This window comes from Protopterus annectens, chromosome 4.part0 (assembly GCF_019279795.1).
Source record: "Protopterus annectens isolate FY-2018-M chromosome 4.part0, PAN1.0, whole genome shotgun sequence".
Lineage (NCBI taxonomy): Eukaryota > Metazoa > Chordata > Ceratodontiformes > Protopteridae > Protopterus > Protopterus annectens.
The window spans coordinates 1,910,352,220-1,910,368,848 of NC_056733.1; positions in this window are offsets into that span (position 1 = coordinate 1,910,352,220).

Below are 16,629 nucleotides of genomic sequence, written 5' to 3' on the forward strand. Positions count from 1 at the left end.
TCTCCTGGGTGGTCTTATGTTTAGCCCCTCTGAAGTACTGTCTTAGGAGTGGAAGTGAAAATAAAGGAGGATCCGTGTTGTAATGAGCTGAAATTGCTGAGGCGTGGATCTTAATAGATGAAAAGGAAAGTCCTTTGTGCAACATCTCAGTTAAATATTGCAGAATCTGAGGAATGTTTGGATCAAGGGGATTTTGGCCTTTAGCCTGGTTCCAGGCGCAAAATCTTTTCCATTTGTCTGAATAGGTTTTCCTGGTGCTGGGCCTCCTGGCCTCCAGAATGACATCCATAACAGCTTTGGATAGAGGGGTTGGTTGATTGTTTAGGTAATTTGCCATGCAGCCAGGTTTAAAGTCTTGAGCTGGCTCTGTAGAATTTGATTGCCTCGCTGGGTGAGCAGGTGAGGAATTTGTGGTAAAATCCATGGTGGGCCGTGGGCCATGTTCTTTACAATTGGATACCAGTGCTGGCATGGCCAGTCTGGTGCAATGAGTATAGTTTGTGGCCTCTCTAATCTGACTTTCAGCAGCACCTTTGCTAGAAGAGGCAGTGGAGGAAAGGCATACACGTGTTAATGTTTTCCAACTGAATGAGAGGGCGTCCACTTTCCAAGCTTGTGGGTGGAATGTCCTTGTACAAAATTTTTGAAGTTGGTAGTTTTGGGGGTTGGCAAACAGATCTATGTCTGGGCGCCCCCATTTTTGAGTTATCATTGCAAATACTTGTGGATCCAGTTTCCACTCGTGGGGATCCATGATGTTTCTGCTTAGGTCGTTGGCCAATGTGTTTTTCTTTCCTGGCAGGAATTGTGCTTTTAGATGAACTTGGTAAGACAGTGCTGTGTTCCACAAGGTCATTGCTTGCCTGCATAGGGGGTAGGAATGTGTGCCCCCTTGCTTGTTGATGTACCACATTACTGTGGTATTGTCAGTCTTTATTATTAGTTGTCCTGGGTGTAAGAGGTCCTTGAAAGCTGTTAGGGTATTCTGTACTGCTAGCATTTCCTTTTGACTGATATGCAGATGCCTTTGATCTGTAGTCCATTTGCCCTGAATGCACTGTCCTGCCATGTGTGCTCCCCAGGCATAGTCCGATGCATCTGTTGTCATAGTTTGCCTGGCTGTGGGTAATGTGAAAGGCTGACCCTTGTTGAGGTGACATGCCTGTGCCCACCATAGAAACTCCTGTTGAAGGCAGGGAATGAGTGGTATTATTGTTTCTAAGCTGTGGCTGTGCTGAGTCCATACGCTTTTCAGGTACCATTGTAATTTCCTCATATGCAGTTTTGCAAATGGTATTAGTAGTATGCAAGATGCCATGAATCCCAAGGCCTCCAGAATTTTTCTTGCAGGGAGTTGGGTCTTTGTTGCCATTATTTTGAAGTATTGAGTCAGCTGTTGTTGCTTGTCTGGTGTGAGATAAGCCATCTGGGCCGTTTTATTCAAGCTGGCACCCAGGAATATTATGTTCTGTGAGGGCACTAATTTTGATTTCTTTTTGTTTACTGTGTACCCTAGACAACTTGGAAGGTGTTTGACAAATGCCAGATGTTTTAAAAGAATGTCCTTGCTTTCTGCTTGAATAAGGCAGTCGTCCAGGTATGGGTATATTTGAATTCCTCTTTGTCTGCAGTATGCAATTACTGGTGCCAGGCATTTTATGAAGACCCTGGGCGCAGTAGGTAAGCCAAAGGGCAGTGCAGAGAATTGATAATGGGTTGAACCTGCAATGAAGCGGAGGTATCTTCTGCAATTTTGTCTGATAGGGACATGCAGGTATGCCTCCTTGAGATCCAATGTTACTAGCCAAGCCTTCTTGCCCAGCATGGGAAGAAGCTGCTGTAGTGTTAGCATCTTGAATTTTGGTACTTGAATGGGTGTTCAGAATTGAAAGATCCAGAATGGGTCTCTATGCTTTGTCCTTTCTGGGGACTAGAAAGAGAGTCTTGAGTAAAATCCTTGTCCTTGCTCCTGTGTAGGTACCTGTTGAATGGCTCTCATGTCCATGAGAGTTGTAATTTGTTTTTGTGCCTCTGCCCATTGATTTGGTGGCAGGTTTGGCATTCCTTTTATCCTTGGCAAGGTATGAAAGTGGAATCTGTATCCTTGTGAGACAATGTTTAGGACCCATTTGTCTTTTGTAATGATCTGCCAGTTGTCTGCAAAAAGTGCTAATTTTCCTCCCAAGGGAGCTGCCAAGAGAGATTTGCTTGGTAGTTGGAGGGTTGAGTCATTGTGTTTGTCTTCTGCTAGCTTGGGGCCCGTCTTCACCTCCTTTCTGGGTTGTGGCACCCCATTGGCGAGGTTTGTAAGGGCCTTGTGACTGACCTCTGCCCCTTGGGCATCTGTATTTGCCCCTCTGTGGTCTGTCAAAAGCTGGAAAGGACCAGTTTTTTGTTGGCCAATTTCTGCTGAAACGAGGGGGTTGTACCTGTAAAAAATACTTGACTGTCTGCATAGACACTGCCTTATCCTCCATTTTCTTCAAAACCTCTTCTGCTTTGACACCAAATAAGACATCCTGCTATAAAGGTGCATCCAATAATTTTGCTTTAACATGATCAGGTAGGGTTTGTTCTTTTAACCAAGCATGTCTGCGTATGACAAGACCCAGTAACAGCTGCTCTACAGGAAGCTTCCAATGAATCAAATCCACATTGTAAAGTATGTTTGCCCACCTGTTCAGCTGCATGCAACAGATCCTGCATTTCCTTGAATTCAGCCTGTTCAGAATGTGTGCTCAGTTTTTGTTTTAATTGAGACATTAGGAATTGCTGATATTTCAGCATGTGAAACTGACAATTTAATGCTCTCATAGCCAGAGTAGCTGAGGTATATATCTTCTTTCCCCATCTATCTAGGGCTCTGGAATCCCTTTCAGAGGGTACAGGACTTTTAGCCACAGAAGCTTTTGCCCCTTTGGGACCCTGGGAAATTGTTTCTGGGTCAGCCAGAGGGCTTTTATAAAGGAATTTGTGTGTGTCAGATACTCTGTAGTATCTGTCTGGTTTGGCTGGAGCAGGAGGTAAGGAGTCTGGATTTAGATTAGACTAAGTAAACATCATCCACAATATCTAAAACTGGAGGGATAGCAAGTGGTCTGTGCTGGGGTAGGAGAAGAAACTCTCTGAGCCTTTTCTTAGACTCAGAGTATTCCTGGCCTTCCCAGTGGAAATGTTCCCTCATAGGTTCATAGGTTCATACTAGGCTATCTGCCCGAGGGCATTTATAAGCCTAGCCCATAGTTTTGTGGCTTACGCCACCCCTTTAGTTTGGAGAAACTATGCCCATTATTATGCTGTGCCTCTGTCGAGCAGTGACACTGAGGTAACCCCTGGGGTGCATCTGCGATCTCCCATCCATTGGTCAAGATTCCTCTTGAACAAGGCCAGTGAGGTGCTCTGCCTCACATAAACCGGGATTTTGTTCCACAGCATAGGGAGTCTTTGGGTGATGAATCTATCCCTCCAGCACGTCCTATTAATAACTGTGTCGAGGTTTAAGTCTCCCGCCCTTGTGGCTCTGAGGGATCTAGATTTTTTGAGATGAAGCATGTTCATCAAATCTGGGTTTGACATGGCCTTGTATGTCAGGCATAGGTCACCTCTGAGCAAGCGGTAAGCAACTGAATATAGCTGGAGTTCTTTCAGTCGGGCAGCATAAGACAGATTTTTGAGACCCTTTATCCTTTTGGTGAGGAACTTTTGTGGCCTCTCCAGCTGCTGCAAGTGTCGGGTCAGATACATTCCGAATGGGGCATTGTACTTGATCACTGGTCTGATGAGTGAGGAGTATAGGGAGAGTATGACTTCCCTTGATCTAGATGTGAATCCCTTCATGATAAGGTGGGCAATGTAGAAGGTCTTCCTAACTACTTTAGCAATATGGGTGTCGAATGAAAGGCTACTGTCCACCTGGGTTCCCAGGTCCCTGATAACTTCTTCTGTGATCAGGGGATTGCCTCCTATATGGTAGCTAGGGGTAACCTTATTTTTCCCGAAGGGTATGACTATGCATTTCTTGGCATTTAACTTTAGGCCATGGCTCTGGCACCAGTTATCTGTTTCTGTGAGACCCTTCTGAAGGATATCTGTGTCGGATGTGTTTTCAACTACGGCGCCCAGTTTGCAGTCATCTGCAAACTTTGTCAGCCATAACCCTCCTGTGTTTGCTTGTACTTCAGAAAAGTAGATGCCAAACAAGAGTGGGCCCAGGACTGAGCCCTGAGGGACACCACTTGTGACAGGCTTTGAGTCTGACATGGTGCCAGCAACTCTGACCCTGTGGGTTCTGTCACTCAGCCAGTTTGCAACCCATCTTGTAATGTACGGGTTTACATTTAAGTTGATGAGTTTATCAATGATGCCCAAGTGGGGTATTGTATCGAAAGCCTTCGCCAGGTCTAGGTAGGCTGTATGGACTGCCTTTCCTTCGTCAATGGCCTTGGTGACTGTTTCGAAAAAGTCAACCAAGTTTAAGAGGCATGATCTGCCTTTGACAAAGCCAAACTGGGTTGGATCCAAAGTCTGCAAATTCCCTATGTCTTTATTTAAGAGATCCATTATGATCCTCTCCATGGCTTTGCAGATAAGGCTTGTCAAGCTAATGGGACTGTAATTTCCAGGGTCGGTGGAGGCACCGCCTTTGTGGAGTGGGACCACAGTCGCTGTCGCCACTCCTGGAGTGCGTATCCGGAGGTGAGACTAAGATTAAACAGCTGTCCTAACTGTGGGTTTAATTCCTCGTTGAGTTCATGGAGCACACAGCCGGGGACACCATCAGGTCCCATGGATGCTGTGTTCTTTGCCTTGGAGAGAGCAGTTCTCACCTGGGCGTTAGAGATGTTTGGGGGCTACAATCATTTGGTATAGATATCTCTCCTTTAGGGGAGGGTTTGCACTGAACCTGTCAGCCAGTATGTTGGCAATGTCTGTAGGATCAGTAATCTTCACATCATTTTGAACTAATTCTGAGCATATCTGGGAGTTTCCTCCTAGGTTTTTGACATAGCTGAAGAATGCCTTATGGTTGTCTTTAGAGTCCTTAGCTATTTTTTCTCAAAATTAGCTTTGGATGATTTTATGAGAGCTCTTAGCTTTTTACTTATAGTGATCAGCGGTGTCTTACCTTTTAAGGATTTTGCTCTATCTTGTAGTAGCTTTCTCCTTTTGTTGTAGAGTTTGTTTATGGCTGGGGTCCACCAGACTGGACGCTTGCCTTTGGTGCAAAGAGTCTTTGTTTTGCTTGGGATTGCCTGATCCATGCAGCCCTGCAGGTGCTGGTAGAAGGCATTTGTAAGTGATTCAGCGGTTTGAGTAATGTTTACCGCCGGCTCAGGGGCCTTAAAGGAGACCACACTAGTCTTTAGAAGTGTATGGTATGTAAAGTTTCCCCACAGGAATAGTCTTCAGGGTGAGATTCTGAAGAATAGAGTCTTCAGCATCAGAATCTTCATAAGGGGGAAAAGCGTAATCCTGTTCCTCAGAAGAATCTGAGGAAACAGAAACCTGGTCAGAGGAAGCATAGTCCTCCTCTTGTCTTGGCCTTTTATCAGGAGGGAGATGGGAACCCCTGATTAGGGAAATCAAATCTTCAGCCATCTTAAGCATCTGTTTCTTAGGCATGGGGCCTTGAACAGGAGACTGATGTACAGTCTTTTTTGGTTTTAATGGAGTTTTTAGCTTAGCATAAGATTTAATGGTGAGTGTAGTCGGTCTGAAGACACCTTCTGAAACCGAAGGAGATTCTACTTCACCGGGATATCACCTTCTGCTCCGGTGTAGGAAGGGCCTAAAGAAGATGGTTGCAACAGACTAGTACACTCCGCTTGAGAATCCAAAGCTGTCTGGGGTTCCATTTCCACGGTCGTCAGGGGCTGCGTAGGCGCCTCACTGAAAACCGGAGAACCGGCGACAAGCCCAGCAGAGGCCTCGGAGTCTGACTTGGATCTAGGCTGCCTGTCCTTATCCTTGCGCTTTTTATGCATGCCGGTCGTCGGCAGCTCCGACGGCATGATATAATTAAATTTCCTACCAAAGTAATGTCGTGCGAAGTCAAAACGGCGTTTGATAGTTCGTTTAGTAAACCTAGCACAAAACCGACAACCTGTGACGTCATGGTCTGGGCCTAGGCAAGGAATACAATAAGAATGGAAGTCCTTATGAGATATTTGTTCCCCACAAAAAAAGCAATTGATAACTTTTTCTGACATCGGACTGAGGCAAGAAAAGGTTCCCCAATGGGGTACTTAGCTTTATTGAAGACTTCGGACTGAAATTCGATTAGAAAATCTCAGGTGTCGGCTGACCGGCACTTGCGAACTGCTTCTGCTTCAGGCACCGCACGGCAAGAAAGACTGAAGAAAATGGCATTGGATGCCTCTTATATACCCCTGGCGCACTGACGTCAGGGAGGAAACGACAGCAACCGACGCCGGACCAAGACTTTGGAACTCTGGCCGACTGCGGGACCACCTGATGGCAGGATAACCCAAGTGTGATGACTGCAGCAGGGTAACATGTATAGGATAAACATCAATGAGGCATAAAAAAAGGCAGTCAACCTGGTGGTATGTGAAGGAGACATGGAGGAAAGATGCATTTTACACAAGACTGCACATGTATATATATATATATATATATATATATATATATATATATATATATTACATATATATATATATATATTTATTACATATATACACATATATTTATTACACATATATATATATATATATATATATTCTTAAAAGCAATAAAAACAATGTTAAGAAAACATTACAAGCTTGTTATTTCCTGCAACTATCATCACTTGGACTACAATTTAACATGCATGGGACCTCCGCCCAAGAAGTTTGCCAATATTCTGGTGTACCCTTGAGGTGATATTAAATGAAGAAAACAAAATGTCGAGTCGAATTTTACAACGATATAGGATTCATGACAGGGGTCTTTAGCAGGTCTTTTAGTATTGCTGGTAAAAGTTACATAAAATCAGCTTGCACTTGCTCTCACAAACTGTTTAACAGCCATTTTTGGTAGAGCTGACAAACATCCAACAATGGTTCTATGCCTACCTACACTAAACATTACTTACCATTAAACACATGTCTAACACTTCACAAAACAGAACCTTCTTAGCAGAAGTACCCACAAGGCTCAGTACTAGAACCTGTACTCCTGTCAGTCTTCTTTAACAAACTGACTGCAAAGCAAGTTGTGACCAAAAGTTGACCAAAATGCAAAAAAATACTGTTCTGTCCCCATTAATGAATGAAATCAAACCTTCATTAAGCATTACTGAGGATAACCGCTCATCTCTGCTGATTACAACAGAAAGATATCTTGGTGCAACTCTTAAATCATCAGCTAACATTTGTTACACGTGCAAAAAAAATCACAAAATCAACTTTCAACCAGCCAAGACTATCCTACAAATACTCAACTCTACAATCCAGAAAAGCTCCGATATTACAAATGATAATGCTCCAAATAGAATACTGTCCACCCTTCTTTGTACTGAACTCAGCCCAAAACACCTGTAACCAAGTCACAGTTAAAAGAATTTGCAGATTCATCTTCAAATGGTTACCATGATGACCACCACTGCTTCTCACTGCAAAATTTTGGCAGTAATTAACTGAGCAATAGTTTGTGCATGTGTGGGCAGTGCCAACTTGACTGACATCCCGATGGGGTTGTCAGTGAAGTGTGGCAGCTCTGTTTTGAAGGTTAGCCCTTTCTATCAAAAGAGGGACTGGGGTGGGACAATGAACCTAAATCAGGAACATTTTATAAATATTCAAATTCTACTACAAAGGTAATACAGCAGCAGTCTGCCCCCCCCCCCCCAACCCCCTGCCTATTAATATTCAGTGGATGGTCTGTGATAAAAGACCTGCAAAAGTCAGGCACGAGTGTCGAAGGTGGCAGGAGTGTGTTATTCAATAGACAAAGATGGCGACAGTTGATAGGACACCCTGACTTCAGAAAAATGGGAAAAGGGGAGTTTACGATGATTACTGTGTCCCTACTCAGCACACCACCTGCATGTCACACTAGGGGCTGCACTTGTTGCAGCACATCCTAAAACATAAACAATCACCAATACCTGCTAGGACCACTCCACTGCTTAACTACTTCACACACAAATAACTGCCTACAACTAGCAGACAAACGGCAGCACAAACAGTTATTCTCTTTGTTCATTTTGAAAAATGCCATATTATTGTTAAGTCCATACTTCTCCAAAAGTAAAGGAAAAAGCTCTCACAAATCTCGTCTTAGCAGCCTGCAATCTACTCCAATCATCAGCAAGTCTAGAAATCAAGTATCTTGAAAGAGAAACTCTTTCTTGCCAATGAATACCACTGTCAGTGTTCTGATACTAGCTAAAAATTTGTCAAGCAACATGCTCATATTTGCATCTTAAGTCCTATTTCCTTATGCACACTTGAAATTGTACAATTTTTTATTCATACTGAAGACACAGCTTTGTTGCACATATGTACTTGTTTGGACCATCAGAAACTGACTCCCACTAACATATTTTTAGAATGCCACTAGAAAATAATGTGGCAACTCAACATCCGTAGTTCTGCAGAAACTGTCATCATAAAGATTCTATCACACAGGTACATTCTGATAAGATCAGTTCCCTACCAACAAAAAGATGCACTACAGTACACGTCCAGCAAGCATTCATTGGAGAAATTTTATTACTACTCACCCATCACCAATAACCTGCAGGAAAGGAAAATGTACATAAACATCTGTGACACCTGCACACTGGCTCACCAATCAAGGAGCCTCAATCCTCACCACTAACACCAGTGAGGAGCATCTCGTACAGGAGAAAAGAATAAATACACGCAGTAAAGTATAATTCCCCTTAAGAGCACACAGAGATCACAGTCAGTCTGGGGCTGGTCACTCCCTTGCTCTCCAGGTCCCCAATAAGATTACACACTGGCACAGCTATAGGGTCCAGATCACAGTCTAGCTGAGCAAGCTAAAGTCTCCAGCACCCTCTCTGTCCAACCAGTGCTTCGTGTCCCTGCCCAAGTAGCTGACACACATTTTGAGATAAGAGTTTATACACCACACAAACCCTCCTGGGAAAGGCTGGCACAGATTCTCCAGCTGTACCCCTATTACCCAGACTATACGGTAGAAATTACTGCCACCTCCCAGCTAATATTTATCAGTTACCCAAAGGCTCTTAAAAAGGGTGTCCAATTATTACTGTGCATTATTATCCAATTGGTAAGTGTGACTAAACAGTCAAGGCTTATTAGAGTGGCTTGGTAGAGTTTAACTATATACATGCAATGTAATCTAGAACTTAACTTATCTCTACACAAAACAGCCACAGTTGAAAGGGTTTAAAAATATTTAATAAATAAATAATAAAAACACAAGACAATACTTTTTACTACACAGTGCTGGTCAAGAGTTCAGAGATCACAGATAAATACTTAAAATAATTCAGTAGTACAGTTCTGACATCACAGAAATACACAATCTAATCTTTCTAGTTTCTAGCTATTTCTAAGAGAAAACACAAGTCTAAGATAAACTTGCATATAGAGCAAAGCTAGTGCTGAGTTGCATGGTCAAGGCAAAAATGCTTAATGCTCTCTGGTTCTCTCTGTTTAAATTGAGATCCACTCCAGATTCACACTACATCAGTCTTCACATTTTCCTGGGTTCCCAGGCTACACATTACATCATTCTTCACACTTCCCTGGGTTTCCACGCCAACAAAAACTGTATTTACATTATTTACACCTGGGCAGGAACCAGAGCAATAAAGGACATTTATGGATGCAAATTCTGGCCATTAACTCTAGCCTTAAAAAAATAGCAAGAATCTCATCTAGACTCTTCGACGCCACTGTCTACACATCAAAGGGTCACAACATGCTTTACTTGGCCAGCAGAGTGTACCGTTACATTTCTTTGCAGTTCCACATGTAACACTGTTTTTTTTACATTCAAGACACCAAGCCTGTAGTTTACATTCATATGTACACATTACAGAATTATCTGCAAAATTCTGGCTAGGCTGGCAGCCTTCATCTATCTTCAGCCAATCTTCACATATCATCACATCATCATTCAACAGCCTACACTCTTAAAGCAGAAGTAATCAGACTGTTAACCGACAATAATGGAAGAGTTTATTTCTGCCTTTAGTTTCACCTCCCCAACTGAAGTAGAGACTGAACAAATTTGCTGCTGCAAACTATAGCTATTTGGCCGCATGACTGATAACATTAGAAAAGTTAACTGAAGTAAAGACGCATCTAAAACTGGCCATCTCTTACCAAGAATATCTTCGCTATGCAATGACCCAGTTTTCAGCAAGACAGGACAGTGGTCTATATGTACTATTAACTACAACAGAGACTTATCTACAGTAAAAACACAGTTTATTTAAAACCAGTAAGTAACACAGACTTGTAATCACAAATACTGTTTACAGGGCAATAAAATGCCCTAGTTCTAAACAGTTGTTAAAGAAATGTTCTTTGGTCTTGAGCCCACATCAGCGATATTTGGTTCTGGCTGGAAGTAAGGCTTTACTTAAAGATGTCAGCCACATCAGCAATATTTGGTGGTGGCTGGAGGTATAGCTTTCCTTAAGGGTGCCAGCCCACATCAGTGATAAGTAAAGCCATACCTCCAGCCAGAATTAAGTGCGTCAACCCACATCAGCGATATTTTGGTTCTGGCTGGAGGTATGGCTTTACTTAAAAGGTGTCAGCCACATCAGCAATATTTGGTTCTGGCTAGAAGTACAGCTTTACCTAAGGGTGCGAGCCCACATCAGCAATATTTGGCTCTGGTTGAAGGTAAAGCTTTAAGGTTGCCAGCTGCACATCATTACAGCAGCAGGATCACCTCAGTTTAATCAAAATGTTCAGAGCAACGACAATGATTACTGCTGGCCCTTTAAAAGACATGTTCTACAGAAAGTTAGACAACTCTTGGGATCTATCAAGAATCAGTGCAGAACAGATAAGGTCATGGCTTACTAAATTCTGTGCAAGTCTCCCTCAGTGAACAAGCATCAAGTACATCCTTGTGTTTAAGTGCTTCCCCTAATCTGTCTATCCAACAGCAACAGCAAAATGGTCGCGTTTTATCACAGCCCAAAATATATTAAGAGCTGGTTGACACATTATGAAGCAAAAGAACTTTTTTTCTGGATACCAAAGTTCAGTGAAGTTAGTTTGTTTATACCATTTACTTTTCTGATAGGTGCTTAGTAAAACAACTTGGTCCACAAATCCTATATTGACACAAATTATGTTCAGCCTCTCAGAGTCTAAATTAGGATGTTTAAAACTAAACTATTACCATTACTCAGTCCTGTGTTGTTCAGATGAATTACTACTACATCCCTTTCTTTAGGTTGTTTTTGACCTTAAGCTTGCCCACCATCAAACCCCCCCTTGGACTTGAGATTATTCCTTCTTCTGTGGTGAGGCCCCAGAACAAATGGTAGCAGAAGCCATTAACATTCAGACAGCTGTGAAGGTTACTTGTGTCCTCACTTGTAACCCCACTATCCCAAGTAAAGGAAAGACAACCAGCATTACCAGAGACCCAAAATGCCTTCTTATTGTTACCACCAGGCACTAGCTTGGGAAGCTTTAAGTACAAATGATAATGAATAGTGATGCTGCCCCCTCCCCCTAATAAAAGGCTGAATGTATGCATCTTGCACCCTCCCACAAAAAAATACAGGCATACTCATCCTGCCCTGCCAGCCCCAGCCAGTGACAAAGTCACTAATCAAACTCAGTTTGCTTTAGTCACAGTCGGGGCTTCATCTCTCTATTCTACCAGCTCCAGCCAGTGAGAGCGTCAACGATCAAACTCGGTCAGGGCTTTGTCCCTCCATTCCACCAGTACCGGTGTTACTAGAAATCATACTTCATTAAAAATACAAAATTAAAAAAGAAATCCGGATTCAGATGCATCAGAATCCCCTAGAATCACATCTGTCTGTAACTTAACACAGTAGACCTACAAGGGAAAGATTTCTGCTTCTAGGACTTCTTCACACACATTTCTGAGGTCCAGAGGTGAATCACTGCTAGCAAGAATAAATACTACCTTAGACATCATTATCCACATACAGCTGGATCAAAGGTGGCTAGTAATGATGTAAAGAAAGAGAGAAAGTGTAACAGTACAATGTTTTTTAAATGATGAGCTCAGCCTTCCTCAGGAAAACAAAATAAATTCTGAAAATGCAATGATGTTAAAATGTTAAGCATTTGGTACTAACATCTGGGTACTGTTACACTAGAAAGAGATCATTTAAAGGCAAATTTAAATATCCATAAGTAGTAAGTAACTGACGCTGCATGTAGTTAGTGTTTTAGGGTTAGGGTCAGAGATTAAGTTAATCATGAAAGTAGACTTTTTGGCCTATTGGAACTTCTTTACATTACTTTGTCTAAGGGGAGCAGAACACTGAAACACACTCCTTTCTCTCCACACAAAGTCCCACATGGGTGCAACTCACCTGACCCACTGCCTCCAAAATTAAGGATGAATCAAACCAACAGAAATTCAAATTATGGAAACATTTCCAATTTTATATTGTAGTGCCATGTTTGAAAAAAAGGACAGGAATTAATGTTTTTCTAAAGTAAAAGAAGCCTGTATTTAAGAAACAGTGTTTATCCATATGTCGCTCGTGCACTGGCCCAGCAATCAAGGAGCCTCAATCCTCACCACCAACACCAGTGAGGGGCGTCCTATATAGAGGTAAGGATAAGAAATACACAGTAAATTACAATTTCCCTTAAGAGCACACAGAGATCACAGTCAGTCTGGGGCTGGTCGCTCCCCTTGCTCTACAGGTCCCCAATAAGACTCCCCACTGGCACAGCTATAGGGTCCAGATCTCAGCCTAGTTGGCAAGATAAAACCTCCACCACTCTCTCTGTCCAACCAGTGCTGCCCAAGCAGCTGACACACACACACACACACACACTTTGAGAAGAGTTTATACAACCACAGAGACACTCCTGGGGAAGTCTGGCACAGGTTCTCCAGCTGGGCCCTTTTTACCTAGACTATATGGTAGTACCAGCTGCCACCACCGACTAATATTTATCAGCTACTCAAAGGTCCTTAAAAAGGTGTCCAATTATTACTGTGCAATATTATTATCCAAATAGGTAGTATAGCCCAGGGCTAAAGCTATTGGAGTGGCTTTGTACAACTTTACCAAAAGCATGCAAGTACTCTAAAGAGCTTAAATTATCTCTACACAAACCAGCCACAGTGGAAAGGGTTTAGAAATATTTAATAAATAATAAAAACACAAGACAATACTTTTTACTACACAGTGCTAGTCAAACGTTCAGAGATCACAGAGAAATACTTAAAATAATTCAGTAGTACAGTTCTGACATCACAGAAGAACACAGTCTAATCTTTCTAGTTTCTAGCTATTTCTAAGAGAAAACACAAGTTTAAAATAAACTAGAGCAAGACAGTGCTGGTGAGTTGGATGGTCAAGACAAAAATGCTTAATTCTCTCTGTTTTTAAAATCACATTCCTGGTTCATATTACATCATTCTTCACACTTCCCTAGGTTCCCAGGCTAACAGAAACTACATTTACATTCTTCACCTCTGGCCAAAAACCAGAGCGACATTTATGCATGCAAATTCTGGCCATTAACTCATCTGCTCTGCCCCCACTCTACCAGAACTACAACAAATTACACAGGAATCATTCTTTTCTGTAGAAAGCTGGCTATCCAATGCTCAGCTCCTACTCAATCAAAGTAAGACAAAACATCTCCTGTTCCAACCTTCCAAATCCACCCAAAACACCCCCCACTTCAACATTCTCGCCAAAGACAATACAATCATCTCTCCATCAGAACACGCAAAATTACTCTGTGGAAATGGACAAGCTTAGATTTGATACCCACATATCTCTCACAATAAAAAAAAGTCCACAAGAAACTTGGTGCATTATATCGAAGCCGCCAGTTCCTAACCAAGGCGGCTAGAATCTCCACAGCCAATTCCCAGCTAATCTCCACCCTACTCTATGCATACTCCATACTTACCAAACGTAGACAGACTGACCTACACAAGCTGGATGCTTGTTACAACAAAATTGCTAAATTTTCCACTGGAACCTCCTACCGCAGCCATCATTGTATCTCCCTTAAAGAACTAAACTGCCTAGAACTCCTACAACTCCTTCACTTTAATCAACTCACCCTTGCTCATAAACATATTAACCACCCCCATAACATCCTGTTAGAAAAATGCATAATAGCAATATGCAGGCTTAGTGCATTAAAGGCTTAAAAGGGTTAATACATTTATTCTGTTCATGTTGTATGAATCTGCACAGCTACTAGAAAATTTAATAAGAGACACTTTATTCTGCTTATGCCATGAAAATATGTGCAGCTACTAGAAACTTAATAAAAGACACTTTATTCTGTTTATGCCATGTGAAAATGTGCAGCTGCTAGAAGCCTTGATAAAGAAAACAACAGATGTTTGAAAGCTTAAACCATAGTCAGCATTACTTGAACCAAAGCTAGAAATGTACCTTGAATCTAGACAAAATGCAACATGTATTAGAACTGTACAATTGAAGAATTGAAGAACCAAGGAGGGCTAAAATAAGTCCAAGGCCAGGTTGTTTCTCTCAAATGTTTTTGCAAGACAGCAATAATCTGACCATGTCAGCAATAAGTCTGGTAACATTTTGTGTGTAACATACAGAAAGCCATTTCAGACTGTCAGCAGTAGATTTAGTAACATTTTCTGTGTGACATGGAGAACTGTATAAGAATAACATACTGATCTCCAGAAAATCAGACAAACCTTGTACCTACATGCTTTGTCTCATTGCTGCAAGTAATAAAGGTTGCCTTGCTTGAACCTAATGTGCATTGGTCTTTGAAGTTTTGTTTTTACAGATTGGTCCTTTGGACTGGAACCCTCTCTTCGCCTCGGATCAGACGGCCAGGTGGCTGAAACCATACGGGGAAGAAACCAAATCGGTTCTTCTTATATGTAAAGTCCTTCGATTGAATTGTCGTCAAAAGAGGCCAGCCACTTTCTGATCTTTGACTGAAGGATGGGTTTCCGCGAATTGGTGACCAATCACGTGGGGTCAGGTAAGGTGAATCTACTTTTTTTCTGTTTCAGGATCAGGGATTGGATATGTATTGTTTTTTGTCAGATTGTATTTTTTCTTACAGTCAGGGATAAAAAAAAGTATGGTCTTGTCATAGATCAGGTGAAACAGAGTAGTAGACTTTAGGCAGTCATTCTGAAGAGACTATAACAAAATCCGTGGTACACGGTAAAACTAGAGAAGTTACGTAACAAAATGGATAATTGCACAAAAACACCCCAGAATCCGCAGTTAATGGAAGACGCAAAATATATGCAGTCGCAGCGCGCCGATAATATTAGATTTTTTTCAAAATGGGTTAATAAGTATGAATTCGACGGAAAATTAGAAAAATCCTCACTTATCAAACAACTCAAAAATGATTCTAAGGGTCAGTTAAAAAAGCAATGATGGTTAGGAATTCTTCAAGCACACAGGTGGCTGGAGGAAGTAAACCATGGGGACCAAAAGAACAAAGATTCAAATGCAATGTTTTTAGATAGGGAGGATAACAACTTAGTAATAGCATCAGCACCTCCACCTCCCTTACCAGAATATGAAGTGAGCGAACAGGTTAGTCCACCTTCACTATATCCTGTGGTCACTGGAGACAGAGACATTATAAAACTGAAACCAACTAAAATGAGAGATCCCATCGAGACCAGGTCCCAAACAAAGGCAAGTAATTCAGAGGAAGGTATCGAGTTATGGCAAATAGTTAAGAATTCACGATCCACAGGAGAAGAGGAAGAAATATGCCCGCTTATAGAGGTACCCAATCCTCAGGCAGGTCAAGACAATCAGGACCCAACTATTCTAGTATATAGACCTTGGACTCCGGAAGATATCCGGAAAGCCACTGAGGGAATTCCCCATCCAAAGATTAATTTCAGAAAATTCTCAGAAGACTTACAAGGAATGAGGTTAAGTTATAACTTAAATGGAGAAGAAATAGAAAAGGTAGTTAGACAGATTGTAGGGCCAGATTGGTACATGATTTGTGGCAACTGGAATCCTCGTGATGCTGCACAAAGACCCATCCCACATAGCAGCGCAGAGTTAGACACTAGAGTAAAATGTCTTACAGACCGCATCTCTGAAAAATCGAAACCTAAGGCAGACTGGACTTGCATTAATCAATGCATCCAACAAGAAGGTGAAACAATTGACCGTTACTATGCCAGATTGCTAGAATGTTTCAATAACCACTGTGGAATGCAGGTTCCCGAAGATCAAACACAAGATTCCCCATATGAACAGCAGTTAAAGAATGCATTTTTAAAAGGCAGTAGCACGCCTATAAGTAGTTTCATTACGAAACACATGGTAGACCATCGTACAAGCAGGTTACAATCATTACTTGAATATGCTAGGCGTGCCGAAAGGCATTTTAATAGCAAAAGAAAGCAAAACTGGACTTTGCAGTCTGGGAAAAAAGGGGAAGAAAACCGGCA